This window comes from Orycteropus afer, unplaced genomic scaffold (assembly GCF_000298275.1).
Source record: "Orycteropus afer afer isolate SDZICR_OR568_19922 unplaced genomic scaffold, OryAfe1.0 scaffold00160, whole genome shotgun sequence".
Classification (NCBI taxonomy): domain Eukaryota; kingdom Metazoa; phylum Chordata; class Mammalia; order Tubulidentata; family Orycteropodidae; genus Orycteropus; species Orycteropus afer.
Genome location: NW_006921747.1, coordinates 6,305,271 through 6,331,527, shown reverse-complemented (window position 1 = coordinate 6,331,527; position 26,257 = coordinate 6,305,271). Strand labels below are relative to the sequence as shown.

Sequence of the window (26,257 nt, the reverse complement as noted above, 5' to 3'; positions counted from 1 at the left end):
TGATACTGCCTCAGAAACCCAAGCAGGGGTCGCTATGAGTCAGGTCTGACTCGACAGCACATAACAACAACAACAACAGTAGCAAAAAGGGCCCCAGGACCCCAGAAGCAGTGAATGGGCATTCACCAGAAGGAGGAATGAAATAGATAAAGTCCAAGAGATTAAGGAGAGATGGAGCAGACAAATCTTATCAATTGTTGTTGAGGTGATTCCAATTCATAGCGACACTATAGGACAAAGTAAAATTGTCCCATAGAAAATCCAAGGCTGTAATCTTTACAGAAGCAGACAGACTGCCATGTCTTTCTGCTGCAGAGTGACTGACTAGTGAATACCTATCCGTTAGCAGCTGAGTGCTTGACCACCGTACCATCAGGGCTCCTAGACCAGTCTTACCCACCCAATAATCTTAGGAGGGCTGGTGATGATGTCAGATATAATTTTGAGTGTCCAAACTGCACAACACTGGATGCCCTCCCTTTATTTCTCAGACCCCATTACAACTATTAAAAAGAAATAATAACGGCTTACCTACTCAAAGACAGAAGATGAATCAAAAGTCCCTGGAGACCCCTTCCTTCAGACCAAACCCCAACCAGTAAAGAAATTCTCTAGTTTAACTCTTCCTAGCCTTTGAATTGGCCTTAGAGCCAAACAGACATATTTTTCAATTCTGAGTTCTATCTACCACTGCTCAGATCACTGGGAAACCCCGAGTAAGACGCTGAATCTCTTTGGGCCTCAAGTTTCTCATCTACAAATGAATTATACAACCTACTTCACTGGGATATCTGGTAGCATAGTGCCTAAGGCACTTGATTGCTAACCAGGAGGCCCGTGGTTCAAACCCAGCAGCCACTCCTCGGAAGGCAGGTTGGGCAATCTACTTTCATAGTGATACCACCTTGGAAACCCAAAGAGGGGTCGCTATGAGTTGGGTCCAACTTGACGGCACATAACAACAACAACAACAACTTCACTGGGATGTTGAGAGGTTTTAATAGGACAATGTGTATAAACCATACTTGTACAGTGTTTGTTACAAATTAAGTGCTCAATAATGACAAAATAAATAACAGTTCCCATCAGGGCAGCTCCAATTCATGGTGACCTCTTATGCGGTAGAGTAGAAATGGGGTCCATAGGGTTTTCAGTGGTTGAATTTTCTTTTTTTTTTTTCATTTTTTTGCTGTGTTTCCTCCCCTTCAGTGGTTGATTTTTCAGAAGTAGATTACCAAGTCTTTCTTCTGAGGCATCTCTGAATGGCTTTGAATCTCCTACATTTCAGTTAACAGCCCAGCTTTTAACTATTTGCACCACCCACAGACCCAATAGTAATTTAGCTATCATGTATCATCATCATCATCCCATACCTACCAGTCATCCTGTGCCTCCTGGTGGGTGGTAATTTAGCAACATCATGGTGAAGGGAATGGGTTGTGGAGTCATCCATCCTGGTTTCAAATATAGACTTTACTGGGAATCAGGTATCTGACTATGAGCAAATTATTTATTTTGAGCTTCAGATCCCTCATATGTAAATCGGAATAATAAAAAATGCCTACTTCAAAGGTGGGATTAAGTGAGACAATCAATGAAACTTGCTGATGGAGGCACCCTGCACACAATAAGAGCTCAATAAATGTTAACGTTGGTTGTTGTTAGCTCTGTTGACCCAAAAATTCCCTTTTTCTCTCCCTCGTTTCCTCTCTCTATACCTCTTTCTCTTTGCTGACAAATGTGGTTGACTAGGGAGAATAAAATTCAGTTCTAAGGATGATCAGAATAGATGCAAAAAAAAAAAAAAAAAACCTTGCCTTTCAACCAGAGACACAAAGGACTTTGTAGCAAGCTCAATGTGCCAAATCTAGTTTTATCCAGCTCTCGTAGTAGTATTCTTTTGAGCTGCAGTACAGAAAATTATTTCCCTCCTGAAGTCTTTCCCCTTCATAGTGAAACTGATATGACAAAGACGGGCTACAGAGCTCTGGACAGAGGGTGGTGCAATAGTTAACGCACTTGGATGCTAACCTGAAGGTCAGCAGTTTGAACCTACCATCCACTCTGCATGAGAACGATGTGACACTCTGCTTCTGTGAAGATTTACAGCTTTGGAAACCTTATGGGACAGTTCTACTCTGTCCTATAGGGTAACAACGAGTCAAAATCAAGTTTGGCTTTTGGATTTAAATAGCTCTGAACAAGGATTAAACCTCTAATTAGCACTTCCAAGAGAAGTGGTAACAGAAAACCATTCTCAGCTCTATCCTCCAGAGAACAGCAAGGTCAGATCAATGTAGTTTTCCTAGAATCATACTGGAAGCCATTGAGCTCCTTTCCTCTAAGTTTGTGTCTCCCTCCTGCAGTGTTGCCTTCTTTATTCTCTTTTGTTGTCTGCTCCCCTTTTCTTTTCTCTTTGTCTGTCTTCCTGTTCCCCTCTGTCTCTCAGATTTACCCTCTCACATACACACACACACACACACACACTTCTTTCACCTCTTTCTCTCATGACATCCCATACTACAGTGCATGTATAATTACGTATTCATTCCTTCTTTGTTCCTGGAACATTCATTGGATACTTACCAGCTAAAAGGAAAGAACACACTCAGCACTTCTTAAGCTGAAAGAACTCAAGACAAAATTCAAGCTTCGAGTTGTGGTGTTGAAGGATTCTATAGGCAAAATACTGAACAATGTAGGAAGCATTAAAAGAAGATAGAAAGAATATACAGACTCGCTGTACCAAAAAGAAATGGCCGACATTCAACCATTTCAGAAGGTAGCATATGATCAATATAGCATATGATGGTACTGAAGAAAGAAGTCCAAGCTACACTGAAGGAATTGGTGAAAAATAAGCCTCCAGGAAAAAATGAAAGTTCTACAAGATGGTGGCAGCCGGGCCCTAGGAGCAACAAGGTGATCACAAGTGAAGAAGCTGAAAGACGAGGCCAGTTGTATGACAACAAAGAATCACATGTCTCTTTGATCTAGACTATGAAGCTGATGAATTTACTGTGGATGCAGCTGGATATGGAAATATATCTCATTTTGTGAATGACAGTTCTGACCCGAATCTATAAGTGTTCAATGTTTTCATTGATAACCTTGACACTCGTCTTCCTTGGATTGCATTATTTTCCGCAAGAACCATAAATGCTGGAGAAGACTTTTGATTATCAAATGAAAGGTTCAGGAGATATATCTTCAGATTCTATTGACCATAGCCCAGCCAAAAAGAGAATGAGAACTGTGTGCAAGTGTGGAGTAACTTGCTGAGGTTACCATAACTGAATTTTCAGGAAATGGAACTGATGATCATTTTAGTTTTGTTTTTTCTTAACGTTAACATTGAAAAAAAAAAATGAAGTATTTGGGAATATATTTTTCATATTATTAAGACTATTCTTATGTTAATTTATAATTCATAATTCATGTTTCAAAACATCAGCCAAATGCATTCTTGAGGCTTCTGAAAAGAGGAACACAGAATCACATAGACCAGTTTGAAGTGTACATGTTAAATGGTTGGATACCAAGCATGGAAGGAAAACTATTTACATATCAACACATATACACATAAGAAGTCTGTGTGAATAGAGAAATACCTCCTTCACTATGTGAGAAGTGTTAAACTGATAATGTAACAGTTGTTAAGATCAAACATTCAATTTGCCATACACCTTGGAGAAATGCTAATTCACTTTGGGTAAATACACAAGTTTTACCTTTGTTGTTTAAAAAAAAAGAAGAAGAAGAAGTCTCCAGGAATTGATAGAATATTCCTTGAGATATTTCTACAAACAGATGCAGTCCTGGAAGTACTCACTCATATATACAAGAAATTTGGAAGACCTGGCCAACTGACTAGAAGATATCCATATTTGTGACCTTTCCTAGGAAAGGTGATCCAACAGAATGTGGAAATTATCAAACAATATCATTAATATCACATACAAGTAAAATTTTGCTGAAGATAACTCAAAAGTCATTGCAATAATAATACATTGAGAGGGAACTGCCAGAAATTCAAGCCAGATTTAGGAGAGGGTGCAGAATAAGACGTTTTATTGCTGATGTCACATGAATCTTGGCTGAAAGCAAAGAATACCAGAAAAATGTTTACCTGTGTTTTAATGACTACGCAAAGGCATTCAACTGTGTTGATCATAAAAAAATTATGGATAACATTGCAAAGAATGGGAATTCCAGAACACTTCATTGCACTCATCAAGAATCTGTACATAGACTAAAAGGCAGTCATTTGAACAGAACCAGGGGATACTCTGTGGTTTAAAATCAGGAAAGATGTGCATCAGTGTTGTATGCTTTTATCATACTTATCCAATCTGTATGCTGAGCAAATAATCTGAGAAGCTGGACCATATGAAGAAGAACAGTGCATCAGGATTGGAGGGAGATTCATCAACAACCTGCATCATGAAGATGGCACAGTTTTGCTTGCTGAAAGTGAAGATGACTTGAAGCACTTACTGATGAAGATCAAATACTACAGTCTTCAGTATTGATTACACTGCAACATAAAGAAAACAAAAATTTTCACAACTGGACCAATAAGCAGCATCATGATAAATGGAGAAAAGTTTAAACTTGTCAAGGATTTCATTTTACTTGGATCCACAATAAATGCCCATGGAAGCAGCAGTCAAGAAATCAAATGATATATTACATTGGGAAAATCTGCTGCAAAACACAACTATAAAGTGTTTAAGAGCAAAGATGTCACTTTGAAGATTAAGGTGCAATTGACCCAAGCTATGATATTTTAAATGCCTGATATGCATCTGAGAGTTGGACAATGAATAAAGAAGACCACAGAAGAACTGATGCATTTGAATTGCGGTGTTGGTGAAGAATATTGAATGTACCATGTACTGCTAGAAAAACAAACAAATCTGTCTTGGAGGAAGTACAGCCTAAATGCTCTTTCAAAGCAAGAATGGCCAAATTTCATCTCTCATACCTCAGTCATGTTGTCAGAGGGACCTGTCCCTGGAGAAGGATGTCATGCTAGGTAAAGTGGAGGGTCAGTGAAAAAGGGAAGACCCTCAACAAGATGGATTGACACAGTAGCTGTGACAATGGGCTCAAGCATGATGGTGATTGTTAAGATGCAGGACCGAGAAGTGTTTTGTTCTATTGAATATAGGGTCGCTAGTAGTCAAATTGAATTCAATGGCACCTAACAACAATAACAACAAAGGTACTTAAAAAAAAAAAAAAAAAACCCACTGCCATCAAGTCAATCCTGAATCATAGCAACCCTTGTAGGACAGCACTGAGCTGGGTGAGGGGCTGCTGGTGGCAGCGCAAATTTGTTGGTCGATATGAGTGTGGCTGGGGGACAGGCCCCCCGGAAGACCACGGGGAACTGGCTTTCTGGGCTCCTAGAGGTGGAGGAGGAAGATGAGTTTTACCAGATAAATTATGGGGGTTTGACAGAGGAATCAGGAGATGATGAGTATCAAGAGGAGCAGTCAGACACAGAGGACGAAGTGGACTCTGACTTTGACATGGATGAAGGAGATGAACCATCCAGTGATGTAGAAGCAGAAGAGCCAAGAAGGAAGCACTGAATAGTCACCAAGGCCTATAAGGAGCCTCTTAAGAGCTTGAGGCCTCAAAAGGTCAGCACCCCAGCTGGGAGCTCTCAGAAGACCCGAGAAGAGAGGAGAAAACACTGCTGCTGCTAGAACTACAAGATGATGGTTCTGACAGTTGGAAGTCCATGTGTCAGCCTACAGCTGAGCATACATGGCAAACACTCCTGCAGGTACAGGTAAGGCAGGGCCAGTCACGATGGTGAAAGGGGCCCCACTCTGAGTGAACACTGACCCAGGAGGAGCTGCTTAGGGAGGCCAAGGTCACAGAGAAGCTAAACCTACATTCCCTGGAGACTTATGAGCGGCTTGAGGCTGACAGAAGGAAGCAGGTTCACAAGAAATGGAAGTTCCTGGGGCTGAAAATCACTTATCATTCTGTGATGGTGCCACTTATTGGGGAACCAGGCCCCAAGGAAGAGAATGTTGGTGTCAAAGGACTTGATCCTGCTCCTACGGCTTCTTCATTGATTCCTCATGCTGCTACTGGACTTGTCATCCCCCCTGACCACTAATCACATACCTTCATCACTTTTAGTGATGATGCAATATTTGAGGAATGATTCTTCCAAGGGCCGCCTCCAAGGATCCCTGTTCAGGAGGTCTGCCCAGTGACTCATTGCCCAGCCCTATACTGGGACCCTGTTACAGACATACCCTACGTTACTGCTCAAGACTTCAAGATCATCCATGGGCCTACTAGAAGTATATCACTGCCCATGGACTGGCAATGACTGCCTCAGCCCTGGGTCTTGGCCCACCACCTCCTGAGCCCCTCCTTGGTCCTGGGCCCCGAGCTTTACATCAAAAAATTGTCATCAAATGAAGAGATGTCTAATCCTTAGAAACCTGTTTCTTACCCTCTTGACATTCCCTCTCTTCTCCCTGCTTCTCCTCTCTGTCATCTCTGATCTTTATTTACCGAACCCTTTTTTCTTCTATATTTCTTTCCCCCTAGTTCCTGCTAGTTTTGTTTTTAATCTAATAAAATAGAATCATCCTTAAAAAAAAAAAAAAAAAATGACTGCCTCATCTTTCTCCCACAGAGCAGCTGGTGGATTTGAACCACTGAACTTTTTGGTTAATAGCTAAGTGGTTTAACCACTAGGTCACCAGAGTTCCTGCTTTGTTGTTGTTGTTGTTATGTGCCGTCGAGTCGGCCCTGACTCATAGCGACCCCTCCTTGGGTTTCCGAGGGTTAAGGTAGGATCTTTGTTCTTAAGGAGATGGAAGAATAAACAATGGAAGATATTCACTTCCAAACAATTAGAATATACTTCAGCAAATGCTTTCCACAAGTACACTACACACGCCATTCTAGAAGTCCAGGGAGTGGGTATATACAGTTGTTGTTGTTATGTGCCGTCGAGTCAGACCTGACTCATAGCAACCCCTCCTTGGGTTTCCGAGGCAGTATCACTACAGAAGTAGATTGCCCCATCTTCTTTTCGAGGAATGGCTGGTGGGTTTGAATTATCAGCCTTCTGGTTAGCAGTCAAGTGCTTTAGGCACTATACTACCAGAGCTCCAAATTCTGCCTGGGAAGAGAAGAGAAAATTATTCAGAGGAGTAGATGCTTGGCATGAAACATGAGGGATAAGTCTAGGTTTTAAATAGTCTAATCCTTCAATCAATTGTAGTTCTTGGTCTTCAATCAAACCACTGTGACTTAAACATGCATTTATCAAACAAATCAACATTCCTAAACCAATTAATTGAGTCATTTTTGACATATGTATAAAACTCAATGTTTTAATTCAGTATGTCAGTGACCCAGCAGGAAAAAGAGCTCCTTTGGGCTTCTAAATCCAAATGAGTGACTAAGGTGGGGGTAGAACTGACCTGTGGCAAGCCCAGTAACATGATTGGAGAGCTAGCTAATACAGCTCCTTACCCATAATATCTGTAGAATGAGGACCCTATGCATTACAATAGCTAAGGTTTATTCTTTGTTATTAACCCAAGATTCTCAAAATAATCCAATGCTTTCCGTCTTCCATCACTTTCCCAAGCCTATAGCTGGCAGGTAAGAGGAACATCTTCACTCATAAGCCTGTGCCTAGACTTGAAAGCCATATGTGCTCCCCCATCATGCCCCAACAGATCAGTGTTGGAGCAGTTTCTGAATGACAGCTCAGACAGACAGGATGTTACATTTAAGCCATTTACATTTTGATGTCTTTTAAGTCTTTCAAAACAATGCCACCTCCTGCTGTGTCTGAGGCACAGCAGGCTTGAGCAGGGCAAATCTTGACTCAACTTTTACATGACCATGTGAATGTGTGAGGATTAAAGAAGAGAAAGGGAGAAAGAGAGAGCGGAGAGTTCATTTTTCTTGAATCCTTAACAAATGCAGGAAGGTTTACCAGTTTTCCCTCAGATTCTGTCATGCACCAGTAAATCTGGATCTGAGAGGGGCCCAGTTGGAATATTTGGAAGTATGAAGGATTTAGCAAAGCAAAGATAATTCACTGCCAGGGTTTACAGGAAGTTAAAGATGTCAGTTACTTCTATCAGGGTAGGAGCCCTAAATACTTCACTCACTGCTGTATTCCACAGATTTGCCCGGTGCCTGATGTGTAGTAGTAGATATTCAAAAATATTTGCTTAAGGAATCAGTGTTTTTGACAACCCCATCTCTACCATCCCATCCCCACACCATATAAGGTGTCTCCCCACTAGTCCATTCTTGGTCCTGTTGTCATCCATACCAACTCCTTAAGCTTCTTAGGGAACAACTTTGGGTGAGCCACCCAATTTCATCTCTGACTAGTTCTGTGTTGCTGTTGAAGTCATTCACTCATATCAATCCTATGATATGTGGCAGGCCTATGTGGCCCGAATTAGTGACAGAAATTCAAAGATAAGAAACGTATGGGTGGTGCCCTTGAAGAGATTATAGTTTAGTAGAAGAAACAGGGCTATGGCAATCTGAAGTCAAGGGTGATGAGCCTGAGTGTTGTTGTTGTTGTTGTAAGGTGCCTTTGAGTCAACTCTGACTCATAGTGACCCCATGTACAACAGAATGAAACACTGCCCAGTCCTTCACCATCCTCACAATCATTGATATACCTGAGCCCATTGTTGCAGCCATTGTGTCAATCCATTTCATTGAGGGCTTTCCCTTTTTCACTGACCCTTCACTTTACCAAGCATGATATCCTTCTCTAGGGAATGGTCTCTTCTGACAACATGACCAAGGTAGGTGAGATGACGTCTCGCCATTCTCACTTCTAAGGAACATTCTGGCTGCACTCCTTACAGGGCAGATTTGTTCGTTCTTCTGGCAGTTCATAGTGCTTTCAGTATTCTTGGCCAACACCACAACTCAAAAACATCAACTCTTCTTTGGTCTTCCTTATTCATTGTTCTGCTTTCACATGCATATGAGGTGATTGAAAGTACCATGGCTTGGGTTAGGTGCACCTTAGTTTTCAAAGAGACATCTTTGCTCTTCAGTGCTTTAAAGAAGTCTTTTGCAGCAGATTTGCCCAGTACAATACAATGTCTTTTTCTCACTATTGTTGCCACTGAAATGGAGCCAACTCATAGAGACCTAAGTGCAAGAAAATGAAGCACTGTCCATTCATGAACCAACCTCATAATCATTCCTATGTTTGAGCCCGTTAGACCTACTGTGTCAATCCCTCATTTAAGTTATTTTCTGTTTTTCACTCACTCTCTACTTTACCGAGTATGACATCCTTCGCCAGGGACTGGTCCCTCCTGATAACATCGCCAAATTATGTTAGACAAAGTCTTACCATTCTAGCTTCTAAGGAGTATTCTGGCTGTACTTCTTCCAAGACAGATTTGTTCATTCTTCTGGCATTCATTGGTATGTTTAGTATTTTTTGCCAACATCACAATTCAAAGGCATCAATTCTTGTTGCATCTTCCTTATTTCATTGTCCAGCTTTCATATGCATATGAGGCAAATGAAAATACCATGACTTGAGTGAGACATATTTGCTTTTTAACACTTTAAGGAGATATTTCGCAGCAGATTTGCCCAATGCAGCATGTTATTTGATTTCTTGATTGCTGCTACCATGGGTGTTGATTGTGGATCCAAGTAAAATGAAATTCTTGACAAGTTCAAAGTTTTCTCCATTTATTGATCTTATTTATTAGTCCAGTTGTGTTATAGTTTTCTTTATGTTGAGGTGTAATTGATACTGAAGACTGTAGTCTTTGATTTCATCAGGAAGTGCTTTAAGTCTTCTTCACTTTCAGCAAGCAATATTGTATCACCTGCATGCCTCAGGTTGTCAATTAGTCTTCCTCCAATCCTGATGCTGTGTTCTTCATATAGTCCAACTTCTCTAATTATTTGCTCAGCATACAGATTGAATAAGTGTAGTGAAAGGATATAACCCTGATGCACAGGATACAATCCTGATTTTAAACATGCAGCTTTCCCCTGTTCTGTTTAAATCACTGGCTCTGTACAGGTTCCTAATGAGCACAATTAAGTGTCCTGGAATTCCCATTCTTCCCAATGTTATCCATAATTTTTTTATGATCAACACAGTTGAAGGCCTTTGTATAGTCAATAAAACACAGTGCCTAATGCATTTGACTGCTAACCAGAAGGCTGGCGATTCAAATCCACCAGCCACTCCTCCAAAGGAAGGTTGGGCAATCTACTTCCGTAGTGATACCACCTTGGAAACCCAAGGAGGGGTTGCTATGAGTCGGGTCCCACTCAACAGCAGTGAGTTTGGTTTTTTGGTTTAAACATTTCTCTGGTATTTTCTGCTTTTAGCCAAGGTCCATCCAACACCAGCAATGTTATACCTCATTCCTCTTCTGAATCTGGCTTGAATTTCTGGTATTTCCTTGTCAATGTCCTGCTATAACCATTTTTGAATTAAGTCCAGCATAATTTTACTTGCTTGTATATTAGTGATATTGTTTGATAATTTCCACATCCCTTTGGATAACTTTTCTTTGGAATAGGCACTTATATGTATTTCTTCCAGTCAGTTGGCCAGGTAGCTATCTTCCAACTTTTTTGGCATTGATGACTGAGCACTGCCAGTGTTGCATCCATTTTTTTTTTTTTTTTTTAATATCTCAGTTGGTATTCTGTCAATTCCTGGAGATTGTTTTTTGTCAATGACTTCAATGCAGCTTGGACTTCTTTCTTCAGTATCATCAGTCCTTGATCATATGCTACCTCCTGAAATTATTGAATGTCAACCAATTCATTTTCATATAGTGACTGTGCATTCCTTCCATATTCTTTTGATGTTTCCTGCATTATTCAATATCTTGCTCCTACAGTCCTTCAAGATTGCAACTCCAGGCTTGAATTTTTTTCTTCAGTTCTTTCAGGTTGAGAAATGCTGACTATATTCTTCATTTTTGGTTTTCTAACTCCAGGTCTTTGCACATTTTTCATTATAATACTTTACTTTGTCTTCCCAAGCCAGCCTTTGAAATTTTCTGTTCAGCAATTTTACATCATTTCTTCTGTTCACTTTAGCTACTCCCTCGATGGCACATAACAACAACAACAACATTCAAGAGCAAGTTTCAGAATCTTTTCTGACAGCCATTTTGGTCTTTTATTTCCTGTCTTTTTAATGACCTTTGCTCTCTTCATGTATAATGTCCTTGATGTCATCCCACAATTTATCTGTTCTTCAGTCATTGGTGTTCAGTGTGTCAAATCTGTTCCTGAGATGGTCTCTAAATTCAGGCAGAATATGCTCAAGGTCATACTTTGTCTCTCGTAGACTTGTGTTAATTTTCTTCAGTATAAGCTTGAGCTTCCATATAAGCAATTGATGATCTGTTCCACAATTGGTCCCTGGCTTTGTTCTGACTGATGGTATTGAGTTCACCATTGTCTCTTTCCAAAGATGTAGTCAATTTGAATCCCATGTATTCCATCTAGTGAGGATCATATAGATAGTCACCATTTATGTTATTGGAAAAAGGTGTTTGCAATGAGGAAGTCATTGGTCTTGCATAATTCTATCATGTGATCTCCTGCCTCATTTCTATCACCGAAATCATACTTTCCAGCTGCCAATCCTTTTTTGTTTCCAATTTTTGCATTCAAATCACTAGTAACTATCAATGCATCTTGAGTGCATGTTTGATCAATGTCAGACTGCAGAAGTTGGTGAAAATCTTTAATTTCTTTGAACTGAGAGACGAATGTTGGAAACTTGAAATGAGTAAAGAAGAAAACAGGAAAGAGAGGGCATATGTCTTAGGGGAAGCCATTCAGAGAAATGAGGTATGTCTAGTTTGTGGGTGTGAGACTTGAGAATGTGGACCAGTAAAAGAAGTATAAAAGGAGTAGCACTGCAATGGCGTAGTATAGTGCGGTGAGCAGCACTGTCCTGCGGTTCACTCTGAAATGTCTGGAAATAAGCTAGCGCAGACCAGGACTCCATTCTCTCAACCATAGGGGCTGTACCCAAACTCAGCTTTCCATGGGATTGATAGCCTCCTTCATCTGCCAGGGAGGACCTTAAGTAGCATAGTGCCTAAGGCACTTGACTGCTAACCAGAAGGCTGGTGGTTCAAACCCCCCAGCCACTCCTCGAAAGGAAGGTTGGGCAATCTGCTTCTGTAGGGATACTGCCTCAGAAACCTAAGGAGAGGTCACTAGGAGTTGGGTCCGACTCGACAGCACATAACAACAACAACACAACAAAATCAAGTATGGGCAACTAGTGTCCCTAGGATACTCCTAAAAATGGTTGGTGCTCCAAGTCTAGACTAAGGACACCAGATAGCCTTCATGTTGTCCCTCCAGCAAAGTTGCTTTTTCGCTATCGTCCTATATATGGGGGAAGTTGTTGTTGTTGTTATGTGCCATCAAGTCGGCCCCGACTCATAGCGACCCCTCCTTGGGTTTCCGAAGCAGTATCACTACGGAAGTAGGATTGCCCAACCTTCCTTCCGAGGAGTGGCTGGTGGGTTTGAACCGCCAGCCTTCTGGTTAGCAGTCAAGTGTCTTAGCCACTATGCTACCAGAGCTCCTATATGGGGGAAGAGTAGGAAGCAATTGTTCTCTGCTGGGAAATCAGATCCTCACTGCAGACCCAGCAGTGGCTTCTCCCCATGGGTTATGGACACACCCACTTTGTAAATTTTCCCTTTTCCTAATAAAGTGTAGTCCTTAACCCATGTGAAATTAACCTAAACCCTGGTGTATAATGAGCAGAGACCCAGAAGGGGTCCACTTCCCTGATGTGGACTTGGGGAACATGTGGAGATAGGCAAGAGAGGCATCCATGGAGGAAAGACAAGAGTAAACAGGTCATAGACTGGAGGAAATGGGAAATATAATGAAGAAGAAGAGGGAAGGGGCACACTGGGGAGCCATGAAAAATGGACCAGGAGGAAAACTGGAGCCTCTTTATGCAGGGCTTTGTGAGAGGCATCTGATGTTTCTGCCAACCTGCCTTTTCTCTTTCTTCTGGTAACCAGAGAAAAACCTAACCTCCTTGCTGTCTAGTCAATTGTGACTCGTGATGACCCCATGTGTTACTGCTCCATTAGGTTTTCTTGGCTATAATTTTTATGGAAGCAGTTCACCTGGTGTTCCTTTTGTGGAGCCACTTTTTCAGTTCAAACCACCAACCTTTACTTTAGCAGCCAACCTCAAGCTAGCACCACCCAGGAACCTTCTTCTGGTAGCACTACATCAGTATTTCTTTGGGGTACCCTACTTCCCCATAGCATGCAGTCTGGTGGGCCTGTCAATCCTGGTCACTCCCTGGCCAAGGAGAGAGCTAACCCCAGCCATCAGAACCTCCCAAGGATTTAGATCCTGAGCAGAATGACACAGGGCTGAAATCCATTGGCATCAGTTCCTTGGGTAGAGTCCCCAAGGAGTGAATTGTCTCCTGCCCTGAATCCTAGAGCTGCCTCTGCCTGTCTTGTCCAAGGGCTCAGCCTTTCTTTTGATTTTGTGAATAGCCCCACTGTCTTCCATTAGGCCTTCTTTGGACCCTAATGGACAGCCTTCAAGATCAGGCCAAGACTTATTGAGTGGTATTCCAGGGCAAGAATAACATCAGAATCAATAACTTATGTCTGTATGCTGCTGTGCAGTATCCTCACAACCTGATGTGGCAGAATGGAACATTCTACCACCTTAGAGATATTGAAAGTTGAAGTTCAGAGATTGGAGACCAACTGACCTAGTATTATAACCTCAGACTCCTTTTGGGGATATTTGATTAGACAGAGATATGTTGGTGATCAGAGATGGCTCTTTATCTTTCCACCTCCACACTTCCTCCAAAGATTGATAAAGAAATCAAAGTTCTGTATGAATTTTACTGTGTTTCTGTGCTGAATTGTCCATGCATAGTAATCCAAGAAGCCATGCAATTTATTTGTCATTGTCATTTGCCAGTGCTGCTCTTGTTGATTAAATCCAAAGTAGGTGCATCCTCCGCAGCCTGTTCACAACCAAACACTCCTCCATGGAAGCTCTGCCTGCGGTCAGGCTTCCTTGACTCTGCTCTAGGCTCTTCTGAGTAGGGTCTCAGAGGTGGGGAGACACCTAGTATGGCCCTCAGAGGAAACATTCCTTAGCAAAAGCCTCTGATCTTCTGGCTTACCTCCCTAGAACAAAGCAACAATCTGTACACTCCCATCCCTTCCCCCAAATCTCATGCCACTGGGTAAAAAGAAGAAAGAAACAACATGTGGATTCCCAGAAGCACAAGTGATATCAACTTCAAAGCCATTAAGGAAAAGGAAAAATCAAACAGGTGCTAGGTCTCTACCCCTTTGATAACTGGGTCTCTAACCCCTTGATAGAGGAGCCCTTGTGGTGCAATGGGTAAGCATGTGGCTGCTAACCAAAAGGTTAGAGGTTTGAACTCACCAACTGTTCCACAGGAGAAAGATGTAACACTCTTCCCTCATAAAGAATTACAGCCTTGGAAACCCTGTGGGACAATGGATTTGTTTGGTTTTTCAATAACCCCTTGATTGCTGGGTCTCTAACTCCATAATTACTGGATCCCTAATCCATCGATTGCTGGATCTTTAACCCATTGATGTTGTACATAATCACCAACAGCAGGTTGTTGCCCAATGCAGTGGTTTTTGCCATCACGTATAGCTGTCTTGGAACCTATTGTCATTTCTACCAAAGATGCAGTCTGTGCAGTGCACACTGGATACGGAAATTAAATCCAGGCTGAGAAAGATAACTCAACTGTCCTGCTATTAAATATATTGTCTGATTAATGAGGAATCTTTTATCATTTTAGAATCTTAGAGCCAGAAGCAATTTTAAAGGTCATCTATTTCAAACCTTCATCTAATTCCTTAAAAAAAAAAATACACACACATATTTTTATGAGTTTTACAAGTACCATGCAAAGATTGGGCGATCTACTTCCATAGTAAAACTGCCTTGGAGACCCGAGGAGGAGTCACTATGAGTTGGAGACGACTTAACAGCACATAACAACAACCACAACGACAGCTAAATATTTAAAATGGACTCTCTCATTAGTATAATTTTAATTTTCACAACAACTTTCCAAGGTAACCACTGTCCTTTTAGCTGTGCAGACCTGAACCTGATCCTCAGAGGTTCCCATCACTTACCCCAGGTCACTCAGCAAGTATGCAGCAAAGCCTCTTCAGAGATAGTGGCCTGACAACTCTTGGCCAAACTTGACCTGACCTACACAAGTGCTTTAAAACTTTTGAATATATTGCAAATAATTTGAAACTTGGAGTTTGACATATAAAAAAATCTAGATTTCTAGTGGTTCCTGAAACATTGGAAGGCCCAGCCACAAAGGACTGGCATTCCTACATGGCAAGATGGCCTGGAACTGAAGAGTTGCCACCTCTTTGGACTTAAATTAGATCAATGTCACTAACCCATTTCAGCTTTCCAGAGCTCCTACTTGGCACTTGAAGTAAAATACAAAGTCCCTACCACAGCCCACAGGGTCCACATGCCTGGCCCCTGCCTTCTACTCCACCCTCATCTTATCTAACTCCTTGTGCTCTACCATGCTGCAGTTCTCTCCAGGCCTTGGGCTTAAACAGTTCTTTTCTTCCTCAGGAACTTTGTTCCTGCTATCTCCGGGAAAGAGATTTCCTCTACTCTTCTCATGTCTTCCTTGTGCTGAAACTTCAGATGTCAGTTTAATTGTCACTTCCTCAGAGAGGCCTTCTGGAGAGGCACTGAGATAAGTGGAATAATGCCCCCCACCAAAGATGTCCATGTCCTAGGCCTCAGAACATGTAATTATGTTACCTTACATGGCAAAGAGAACTTCACAGATGTGGTAAAATTGAGGATTTTGAGATGGGGAGATTGTCCTGGATTATCTGGGTGGGCCCAATCTAGTAACCACAGGGTCCTTATAGAGGGATGCAGGTGGGTAGAGTCAGAGAAGGAGATGTAAATCAGACACAGAGATTGGCATGATGCAAGGAAGGGACCATGAGCCAAGGGATGTGGACAGCATCTACAAGCCAGGAAAGGAAAAAAATGGATTTTCTCCTAGAGCCTCCAGAAGGGACACTGGGCCACCAACACCTTAACTTTACCCTGGTGAAACTGATTTTTTACTTCAGACCTCCATAACTGTAAGATAATAAACTTGTGTTCTTTTATGCCATTAATCCTCACAACTGGACCAATAAGCAGCAGCATGATAAATGCAGAAAAAAATTGAAGTTGTCAAGGGTTTAATTTTACTTAGATCCACAAACAACCCCCATAGAAGCAGTTGTCAAGAAATCAAAGAATGTATTACACTGGGTAAATCTGTTGCAAAAGACCTCTTTAAACCATTATAAAGCAAAAATGCCAATGCGAGGACTAAGGTACACCTGACCCAAGCCATGGTATTTTCAATCACCTCATATGCATGTCAAAGCTGAAAAATAAATAAGGAAGACTAAAGAAGAATTGATGCATTTGAATTACGGTGTTTGTGAAGAATACTGATATACCACAGACTGTGAGAAGAATGGACAAATCTGTCTTGGAAGAAGTATATCCAGAATGCTCCTTAGAAGCAAGGATGATGAGACCTTGTCTCACATACTTTGGACATATTGTCAGGAAGAACCAATCCCTGGATAAGGGCCTCATGCTTGGTAAAGGATAGGTAAGGTAGAAGATGAGCGAAAAAGAGGAAGACATTCAAAGAGAGGTGGTAGATACAACAATGGGCTCAAACATAGCAATGATTGTGTGGATAATGCAGAACCAGGCAGTGTTTTGTTCTGTTATACAAAGAGCCACTATGAGTTGGAACCTAATTGACAACACCTAAGAACAACAAGTTTGTGAATAGACAGGCCTAGGAAGAGAAAGCTCAAAGGGCAGGAACGCATAGGAAAGAAGGACACAGGGAAAAAGTAACCAGTGGGAGGAAGAGGAAGAGAGCTGTTACATTATGGGTATTGCAATCAATGTCACAAAAGAAAATATGTATGAACTGTTGAATAGAAAGAAAACGAATTTGCTCTGTAAACTTTCACCCAAATCAAAATAAAAAGTTAAAAAAAAAAAAAGGATTATAGTAATTTGTTTCAGCAGCAGTATAAAACTAACACAATAGCTTATTCTAAAATACTCCATAACTCCTCATTAGTGTCAGACTTAACCCTTTGTTTGCATCCTTCCATGAACTCACCACCACTTAAAATCATTTTATTTGATTGTTTGCCTAGTTTAGGTCACTTGGGCTTCTAGACTGGAAGTCCCAGGAGGACAGTATCATGTCTCTCTTGTTAATGGCTGTCATGAGACAGAACAGAGTGCCTGGCTTATTGTAGTAGTTTGGCAGATATTTATGGAATGACTAAATAATTGAACACCTGGCCTCATTTCCCATCCCAGAAGTCCTCATTTGAGCATATTTCAGGTTAATATGCCACTATGTAATGGTGGAACTTAGAATTGAACTCAGCCAAGTGCAAATTTTTCTCTGAAAACAAGAGCAGCAACCATGGCTTTTAATGAAATTAGGCACCAAGACCAGTGACAAAACAGGCAATGTGCCCAAAAGAAAAGTATTCCCTGTTACCTACACCTTTGCTAAGAATCCTTGAGTGGTGCAAACTGTTAATGCACTTGGTCGCTAATTGTGGGCTTAAATATATCCAGAGGTGCCTTGGAAGAAAGGCCAAGGAGTCTACCTCCAAAAAAATCAGCCATTGAAAACCCTGTGGAGAACAGTTCTACTCTGACACACATAAGCCGTGAGTCAACATCAATCTGAGGACAACTGGTTACACCCTAACTACCCTCAGCATCACCTGAGTGCTTGTTGTTGTTGTGTGCTGTCGAGTCGACCCGACTCATAGCGACCCCTCCTTGGGTTGCTGAGGCAGTATCACTATGGAAGTAGATTGCCCAACCTTTCTTCCGAGGAGTGGCTGGTGGGTTTGAACCGCCAGCCTTCTGGTTAGCAGTCAAGTGCCTTAAGCACTATGCTACCAGAGCCTCAGCCCAATCCTACTGCATCAGAATCTGTGTTTTAACAAGATTCTCAAGCAACCATATGCATATTCAAGTTTCAGGAGCACTGTGCTGCACATTTGGTTGGAGCGGAGTGCTGTTCTAAAGGGCAAGCCAGAGATATGCTTGCTTCAGGCAGGAGCAGTGAGCACTATGCACCCATCACAGCCTGAGTAGGACCCTGACCTGACAGCTCTTGGCTGCCACATCTCATCACTTGCTCCTTAGGCTGAAATCTTTGACTCTACTAATGATGTTTTACTCCCATCACCCCACCTCCAGCTACTATCCATAAACTCAGTAAGAACCAAGACTGGTCAGTGGAAGAAGCCCCTTGCTACCAGTGAGGGTAAGGGAAGGGGCCTGGTTTTTGAGATTCTGCCCTGCATTATCCCACCAGGGACTGAAAGAAGCTAGGAGCTACTGAGGGCCTCAGGCAACTGGTTCTGGAGTGATGTTGCTAAGGTACAGCTGCCTTCAAACACCCCTCTCACCACCCCTGCTTGTCTTAAAAAGCCATTTGGTAATGGATCGTGTGGATACGTGCAGATGAAACCCTCGTATGGCTGGATAACAGATTGTTCAGTGTCTCTGGGACCTCAGAAAGCTCTTAGTCCCTCCCCCAGTGGCCAACACCTAGCACGGCATGTGACACCTAATAAAACCAAAATCAAACTCACTGTCTTTCAGTTGATTCGACTCATAGCAATCCCTCCTAGGGTTTCTGAGGTGGTATCTCTATGGAAGTACATTGCCCAATCTTCCTCCCAAGGAGTAGCTGGTGGGTTTGAATTGCCAGCCTTCTAGTTAGCAATCAAATGCCTTAGACGCTACACCACCACAGCTCCCGAGTGACACCTAATGACACACAATAAACCAAAAATTATACACAATAAATATTTACTTAATGAATAAAGACTCCACAGACATTATGTTGAAAAAATTCAACCATGCAGTCCTTGTGGTAACTACCATTCTCCACCTATCTAGTGGCAAGTGTCAGAAAACCCAAACTAAACAAACTTGAATAAAAAAGGAATGTGCTGGCTTAAATGGTGATAGTTGTTGTCCAGTCAATTCTGACTCATGTGTGCAGGGTAGAACCACTCCAAAGGGTTCCAAGGCTGTGATCTTTCAAAAGCACATCTCCAGGCCTTTCTTCTGAGGTACCTGTTGGTGGGATCAAACCACCAACCTTTCAACTGTAGTCAAGTGCTTAAACAGTTGGACCCAAGACTCTTGAGGCTATTAATATCCACCACGTAAAGTTGTTGAGGAAAATAAGTTAATACATAAAGTGCTTGGTGTAGTTCCTAGCATGATGTAGCAAATACTTGTTAAGGAGGTCAAGGGAAGGGTTGTCATTGTTGTTGTGTGCCATGGAGTTTGTTCTGTCAATCATATAGGACAAAGTAGAACTGCCCCCATAGGATTTCCTAGGCTGTAATCTTTAAAGATTTAAGCAGCTCTGGTGGCACAATGCCTAAGACATTTGACTGTTAACCAGAAGGTTGGCAGTTCAAATCCACCAGCCATTCCATAGAAGGAAGACAGGGCAATCTACTGTAAAGATTTATCACCTTGGAAACCCAATGTGGGTCATTATGAGTCAGTATCAACTCTGTGGCAATGAGTTCAATCTTTAAAGGAGCACATCACCAGATCTTTTCCCCCATGGACTCGCTAGTGGGTTTTAACCTCTGAGTTTGTTTAATTATTTGTTCTCTATAAACTCTCAAGAAGTCATTTACATTTTATATGCTAGGAAGCTGCTGCTCAGAACTCTCATTCAATGCACTTCAAATGGCATCTGCCTGAAGAATGGATTGTCATACAGAGATGGAAGGCAGGATAATAAGTTAGGGCTTATTCTAAGAGGAATGTGGACATGGCATTGACATAAAGGGGAGGTAATGATGGAGGTGTTGATCAATGAGGAATGGAGAGAGGGGCCTTGGGAGGGAGTTGGGGCAACTTAAATGAAGACAGGAAATGTAGAAAAGGAACCAGCACTCAGTCTTAAGCTTAGTGAAATAATGAGGTGGATCACTGGAATTGTTTACCCCTTCCTCTCCGAGTGAAGACATACCTCCTGTCCAACTGTCATTGGAGGATCCTACATAATTTCCCTGCTCCAAAGCAGAAAGTAGATTTTTACACAGAAATTTACCTGCCAGCTACACTGCTGCCTTGACATTTAAAGTGGTACCTGCCCTTCTATGTCAGACATTTCCCACACATAAAAAAGTGACAAGCTTTCCTAATGGGCGTTCAAATGTTCAATGAAGTGAGAACCCTGCTAGGGATGGAAAAACCTGGTGCCTCAAGAAGACAAAGGAAACATCAGCAGCAGATATATTTCAAGCAGTTATCTTGGTGCCCTCCCACCCAATGTCCCTGTGCTCAGCCAAGCAGAATCTCCAGGAGGAAGGCTGAGCAAATGGGTGCTTCTTCCCTGCCTTCTGCTGAGTCACAGGAGCAAATTGCAGCAAATATATATATATTTCCAACTCATAGTGAATATATATATATATGTTGTTGTTGTTATGTGCCATCGAGTCAGATCTGACTCATAGCGACCCCTCCTTGGGTTTCCTAGGCAGTATCACTACAGAAGTAGATTGCTTCATCTTCCTTCCAAGGAGTGGCTGGTGGGTTTGAACCGCCAGCCTCCTGGTTAGCAGTCAAGTACCTTAGCCACTACGCTACCAGAGCTCCTGATATATATATATATATATATATATATATATATATATATATATATATTCTTTGAAATTGTCAAAACCAGACCCAACCCCAGGGAACACAGATGTTGGCCTTTTAGATTTGAATATAAGTGAAAAAACTTACTGGTACTACAGACTGTCATAGGAGGAGAATCTGTCAAGGTCACATGGAGCAATCTCACCATCCCATGACTGAATCTGTGACTTTGGTGCCATGTGGTTCCCTACCTACAATTTAAGCTTACTCCCATTGACAGGGAGCTCACCACTAAACCAGGCTGTTCTTTCCATCTCTGGTTGGTAGAGGATTTACAACTAACCCACTAATTTTACAACTGGGGAATTCAAGGTCCAAATTGATAGGAGTGGCTTGCTATAAGTCACCTTGTAAGCCAAAGGCTGACCTGCCAGGTCTTCTGAAACCCAAGCCTGAGCATGTTCACTGGGCATAGCGTGGTGGTCAAAAGGGTGAGTTCTGATAATGTCAGACAGACCTAAGCTCAAATCAGCCCTTGCCTGGGTCAACTCATGTTATTTTTAAGTCTCAATTTTCTTGACTATAACATATGATTGAAACATAGGGACAGTATAATAGTACCTAGCTAAATGGGTTTAAAGCTTTTAGCTGCTAACCAAAAGGTTGGCAGTTCAAAACCACAAGCTCCTCCACAAGAGAAAGATGAGGCAGTCTGCTTCTGTAAAGAATTACGGCCTTGGAAACCCTATGGAGCAGTTTTACTCTGTCCTATAGGACCTCAGAAGGAAGGTTGGGCAATCTACTTCCATAGTGATACCACCTTGGAAACCCAAGGAGGGGTCACTATGAGTTGGGTCCAACTCGATGGCACATAACAACAAACAACAACAAATAGTGTCTCTGGTAGCGTAGTGCCTAAGGCACTTGACTGCTAACCAGAAGGCTGGCAGTTCAAACCTACCAGCTTCTCCTCGGAAGGAAGATGGGGCAATCTACTTCCATAGTGATATTGCCTCGGAAACCCAAGGAGGGGTCGCTATGAGTCAGGGCCAACTCGAGGGCACATAACAACAACATAGGGTCTTTATGCATTGGAAGTGACTTGATGACAGTGGTTAACTTACTGGGTTGTCATAAAGATTAAATGAAAAAATGGGTACCAAATGTTTGGCATTGTGCCTAGAATATAGTAAGTGCTTAGTAATGGTATTTATGAAATATAATTAATATTGATTCTGCTACATTTACCTGCAATCCCAGTTGAACATTAAGGAGCCACTTTTACCATCCTGACTCTTGACTGTTTGTTCATCATTTGATTCTGTGTAGGTCCCAGAGTGTCAGAGATTACAGATTTCCAAGAAGACATGGCAACTCAGAGGAGCCAGGAACCTTCCCTGCTTACCAACTCACGCAGCTCCCCCTGCCTATAATAATAACTGCCCATCTCCCGCATTGCGCACAATGCAGCCTTTGAGCTGAACCAACACATCTTCCCTGGGAGTTCCATGAAAATACAACTTAACAGCACCTGAGACAGCACACAAATGATTGTTCATCTCCAGGAGTCAACCAAAAAGAAAGCCAAACTCACTGCCGACAAGTCGGTTCCAACTCATAGTGACCCCTCCTTGGGTTTCTGAGGCAGTGTCTCTACAGAAGTAGAGTCCTCCTTCCGAGGAGTGGCTGGTGGTTAGCAGTCAAATGCCTTAGGCACTACACCACCAGAGTTCCTCTCCAGGTGTCAATTCCTTAACATGATGCCAGGTTGGTGGCATCTAAGGTGTTTGGCAAGAATAGTTGCAGAATTTTTGTCCTGAGACCAAATTCCAAGAGAAATTCTATGGACAAGGGAAAAAAAGCAAACACATCAAAAATAAAACCTCCCAGATGTATGACTCTTATTTTCCACTTTTCACAGAAAGCCCACTACTTATTAAAAGTTTGGGATGAAAAAAGAACATAATAATAAGGTTGGTACTCATTCCAAAGAGAGTGATTTAAACAAAATAGACACATTTCACAGGACTAGCTGATTTGCAATGCCCTCTCTGTGGCATAGTTACAATATCAGCTATTCTTAAGGCTGTAATTCATTATGGACCCATTATTCCCAAGAAGCAGAAAGAGCAAAAAATCAAAGGTTTATCATCTGGCTGTGCTTTATAGAACACAGCAGGCTGCCTGCTGAGCACATCCGGGATGGCAGTTAGAAAAAAAACAGAGCTCAGGGACAAATACACATTTCACTGAGCTCCTCCATCCACCCAGATATAACAATACTATTTGCATCTGTTAGAGGAGACAGGGAAGTACTGGCCCTACTTTTGCCCTTCTGGGCAATTTCCAGTCAGCTGGCTGACAGAGGAGGAGCATCTTACTGGAAAGAGAGGGCCACTGCCACTCACTCCCAGAGCTCAGAGGAAGGAGGAAAACTACCAGTTGTGGAGCACTTCCTATGTGCCAGGCACTGTGTTAGACATATTACATATGTGGGAGGGAAAAAAACAAAAAAACTCACTGCCATTGGTTGAATCAAGTCAACTCACAGCGACCCCTCCTTAGGTTTCTGAGACAGTATTTCTACAGAAGTAGATTGCCCAATCTTCCTTTTTTTTTTTTTTTATTAGGATTTGGGTGAAGATTTACAGAGTAAATTCACTTTTCATACAGCAGTTCACATATACTTTGTCTCATGTCATTGACCAAAATTTACAATGCAGCAGATCCCCTCCCACTTCCTCCCCATAGTTACCTCCTCCCAGTGTCCATCCCTTCATACTCTTCGAGAGGCCCATATTCTGCCAACCCTGTATATGATCTTGGATACACTCTCCATTTAGACATACATAATTGTTTAGCTTGTTCACCCATCTATCCGTCCCTATACCCATGTTTGCTTTCATTAACAACTCAGTATTGTATTTACAAAGGGGTTCATATTTGTTGTTTGTACTGCCCATGTAACTCTCTCTGTCTTTCTCATCCATTTGAGGAGTGGCTGATGGGTTTGAACTACCAGCCTTCTGGCACTATGCCAATTATATCTCATTTAGCTGAAGATAAAACTGAGGCTCAGGCAATTTGATTAGGACTTTTTCAGTGACAGAACCCCAATTCTGACTGGATTAAATAAAAATGAGATTATAATGACTGAAATAACTAAAAAGTCTAGGAGTAAGTTGGTCCGCAGGTATGGCTGGATAGAAGGGCTCAAAGACATCATGACTTCTCATCTCTTGTCTTGTTTTTCACCTATGTTGCCATCACCCAATCTTTTGGTTGTAAGATAGGGACCACAAACTCCTGGCCTCATCTTAGCAACTGCAGTGGAGAAAGAGATTCTCTTCCTCTATAGTTCCAGTAAACGTCCCAGGACTGACATCTATTGGTCTGGCATGGGTCATGTGCCTATCTCCAAAGAAGCTCTGTGGTCAGGGAAATGGAGTACCCTGATTGTCCAGGTCTGATTCAAGGGCCCACAGCTGGAGCTGGGGGAAGACTTATTCCTCCAATATCATGTGGACTGAAAGGCAAATTCCTTAATGAAATTTAACTTGCAGCTTTAAAAGAGAGAAGAAAGAATGCTGGGCAGACAGCAAAAAACAAAGTCTATTACAGTCACACTGCTAACAAGTAACCAAATGGGGGTTTGAAACCAGGTCTGGGTAACTGCACAGTCCACTTTCTTGCTACTATTATTAGGAGTAAATCATTTATCACAGTGCCTGGCACATGGTGTGTACTATGTGCTTTATCAGGCTGCTGCTTTGGGACCAAGCTACAGTTCTAGCAGAGATAATATTTTATTTTCTAGTTGGATTCCAAAATGACACTCCAAAATGAGACTCCAACCTAACACCTCTCAAAATCAGTCATTCTTCTACCTTGAGTTGATTGAATGACCAGAAAGAAAGTCATTGGGGCTGCTCTGATGAGAGGACAGATTCCTTGTCATCCTGCCTGAGGAACTCACATATAAAAACTTGTGCATCTACTGTGTTCAAAGCCTTGTGCAATGCACTGAGAACAGAGAGAAAAATAAAGACATAGTAAACAAAGTGTAAAGGGACACTATGCTTGCCATCAGAAATAAGGAGCAAGTAAAATAGTTTTTGAAACAATAGCAATTACAAATGTACAAAGTGGTTTACACACATAGGTACAAAGATTACCTTTGTAATCTTTTTTAAAATAAAACCCTTAAAGTGTGTAATATTAAAGCAACCATGTGATGCAAGCTTGGAGATGTTAATTTTCTTGCCTAGGGTGGTAAATGGTAAACCCAAGATTTCTCTGATTCAAAATTGGTGTTGTTGACCAAAATTCTATGGGAACCTCTGTTGTTGCTAGAAGATGAGACAAGTTTTCTTGGAGAGGGTAGCATTTGAGTGATGTATCAGTCTGACATTTTTGGTTGTAAATGACAGAAACCTAATTCACACTAACTTAAACAGAAATATAGGATTTTTATGTTTTTTGTCTTAAATAACTGAAAAGCCCAGAGAGAGATGGTAGTGAAGGCATGGACTGATACAGGGACATGTGTGATATCTGCAGACTTAATCTCTGTCTCTCATTTCTTCTCTCTTCTGAGTTAGCTGTATCTCAGACAGGCTCTCCCTCAGGGTTGCAAGATTACTTCCAGACACTCAAGGCTAACAATCTAGCTTAGCAACTTCAGTGGAAAGAGGACATCATTTTCTAAGAATTCCAACAAAAATACCATCTTGAGTCTTATTGGTCCCTCTTGAATAATATGCTCATCCCGATGGCTGGAGGAATACCAATTGGCCATCCCTGGAATCAGAGGCAATAGGCAGGATCAGTTTTACCAGAGTATAAAGCATAGACTGAGAATGGAGGAAGGTGCTTATCAATATAAAATCAGGTTCCTATTAGCAGAAGACAGGGAAAGAGATATTAGATTGACTAAAAAAAAAAAAGGTTGATGGCTGCATTAATTATCTGTTGCTGCTTACCAAACTATCTAAAATGTATTCTAAAAAAAGAAAAAAAAAACAGCACTACCGATTTAGCACAGGATTCTAAAGTGGGCATTTTGGGCCATGCTCAGGTGGGTTCACTCATGCATCTGTGATCAGATGCTGGGTCAACTTGAGCCTGATTGGTTTAGGTTTTCTTCCATGTCATGACTCATCTCTGTTTCACAGCCTCCAGCCAGCTAGCCCAGGCCCTGTCACATGTACTAGGTTTCCAAGAAAACAAAAAGAGTCCAAAAACAAAAAGGGTGTTTGCATCACACTTGCTGACATTCCTGTTGGTTGAGGCAAATCACATGACTAAGCTGACACACAGTCAATAAAATTGTATCAAGTGAATGAAAGTTAGAAGGAAGAGCAGGAAGGCTTAAAAGTCCCAGCAAAGGCCCAGAGCTGGGAAATATAAGTTTATTGACAGTATGTATGTTATGGTTGAAACATAG

At 41.8% G+C, this 26,257-nt stretch overlaps 1 pseudogene; it reads left to right on the top strand.

The window, feature by feature from the left end:
- Nucleotides 1-5,351: 5,351 nt before the first annotated feature.
- LOC103201693 lies at nucleotides 5,352-6,450 on the top strand (annotated as a pseudogene).
- Nucleotides 6,451-26,257: the final 19,807 nt, after the last annotated feature.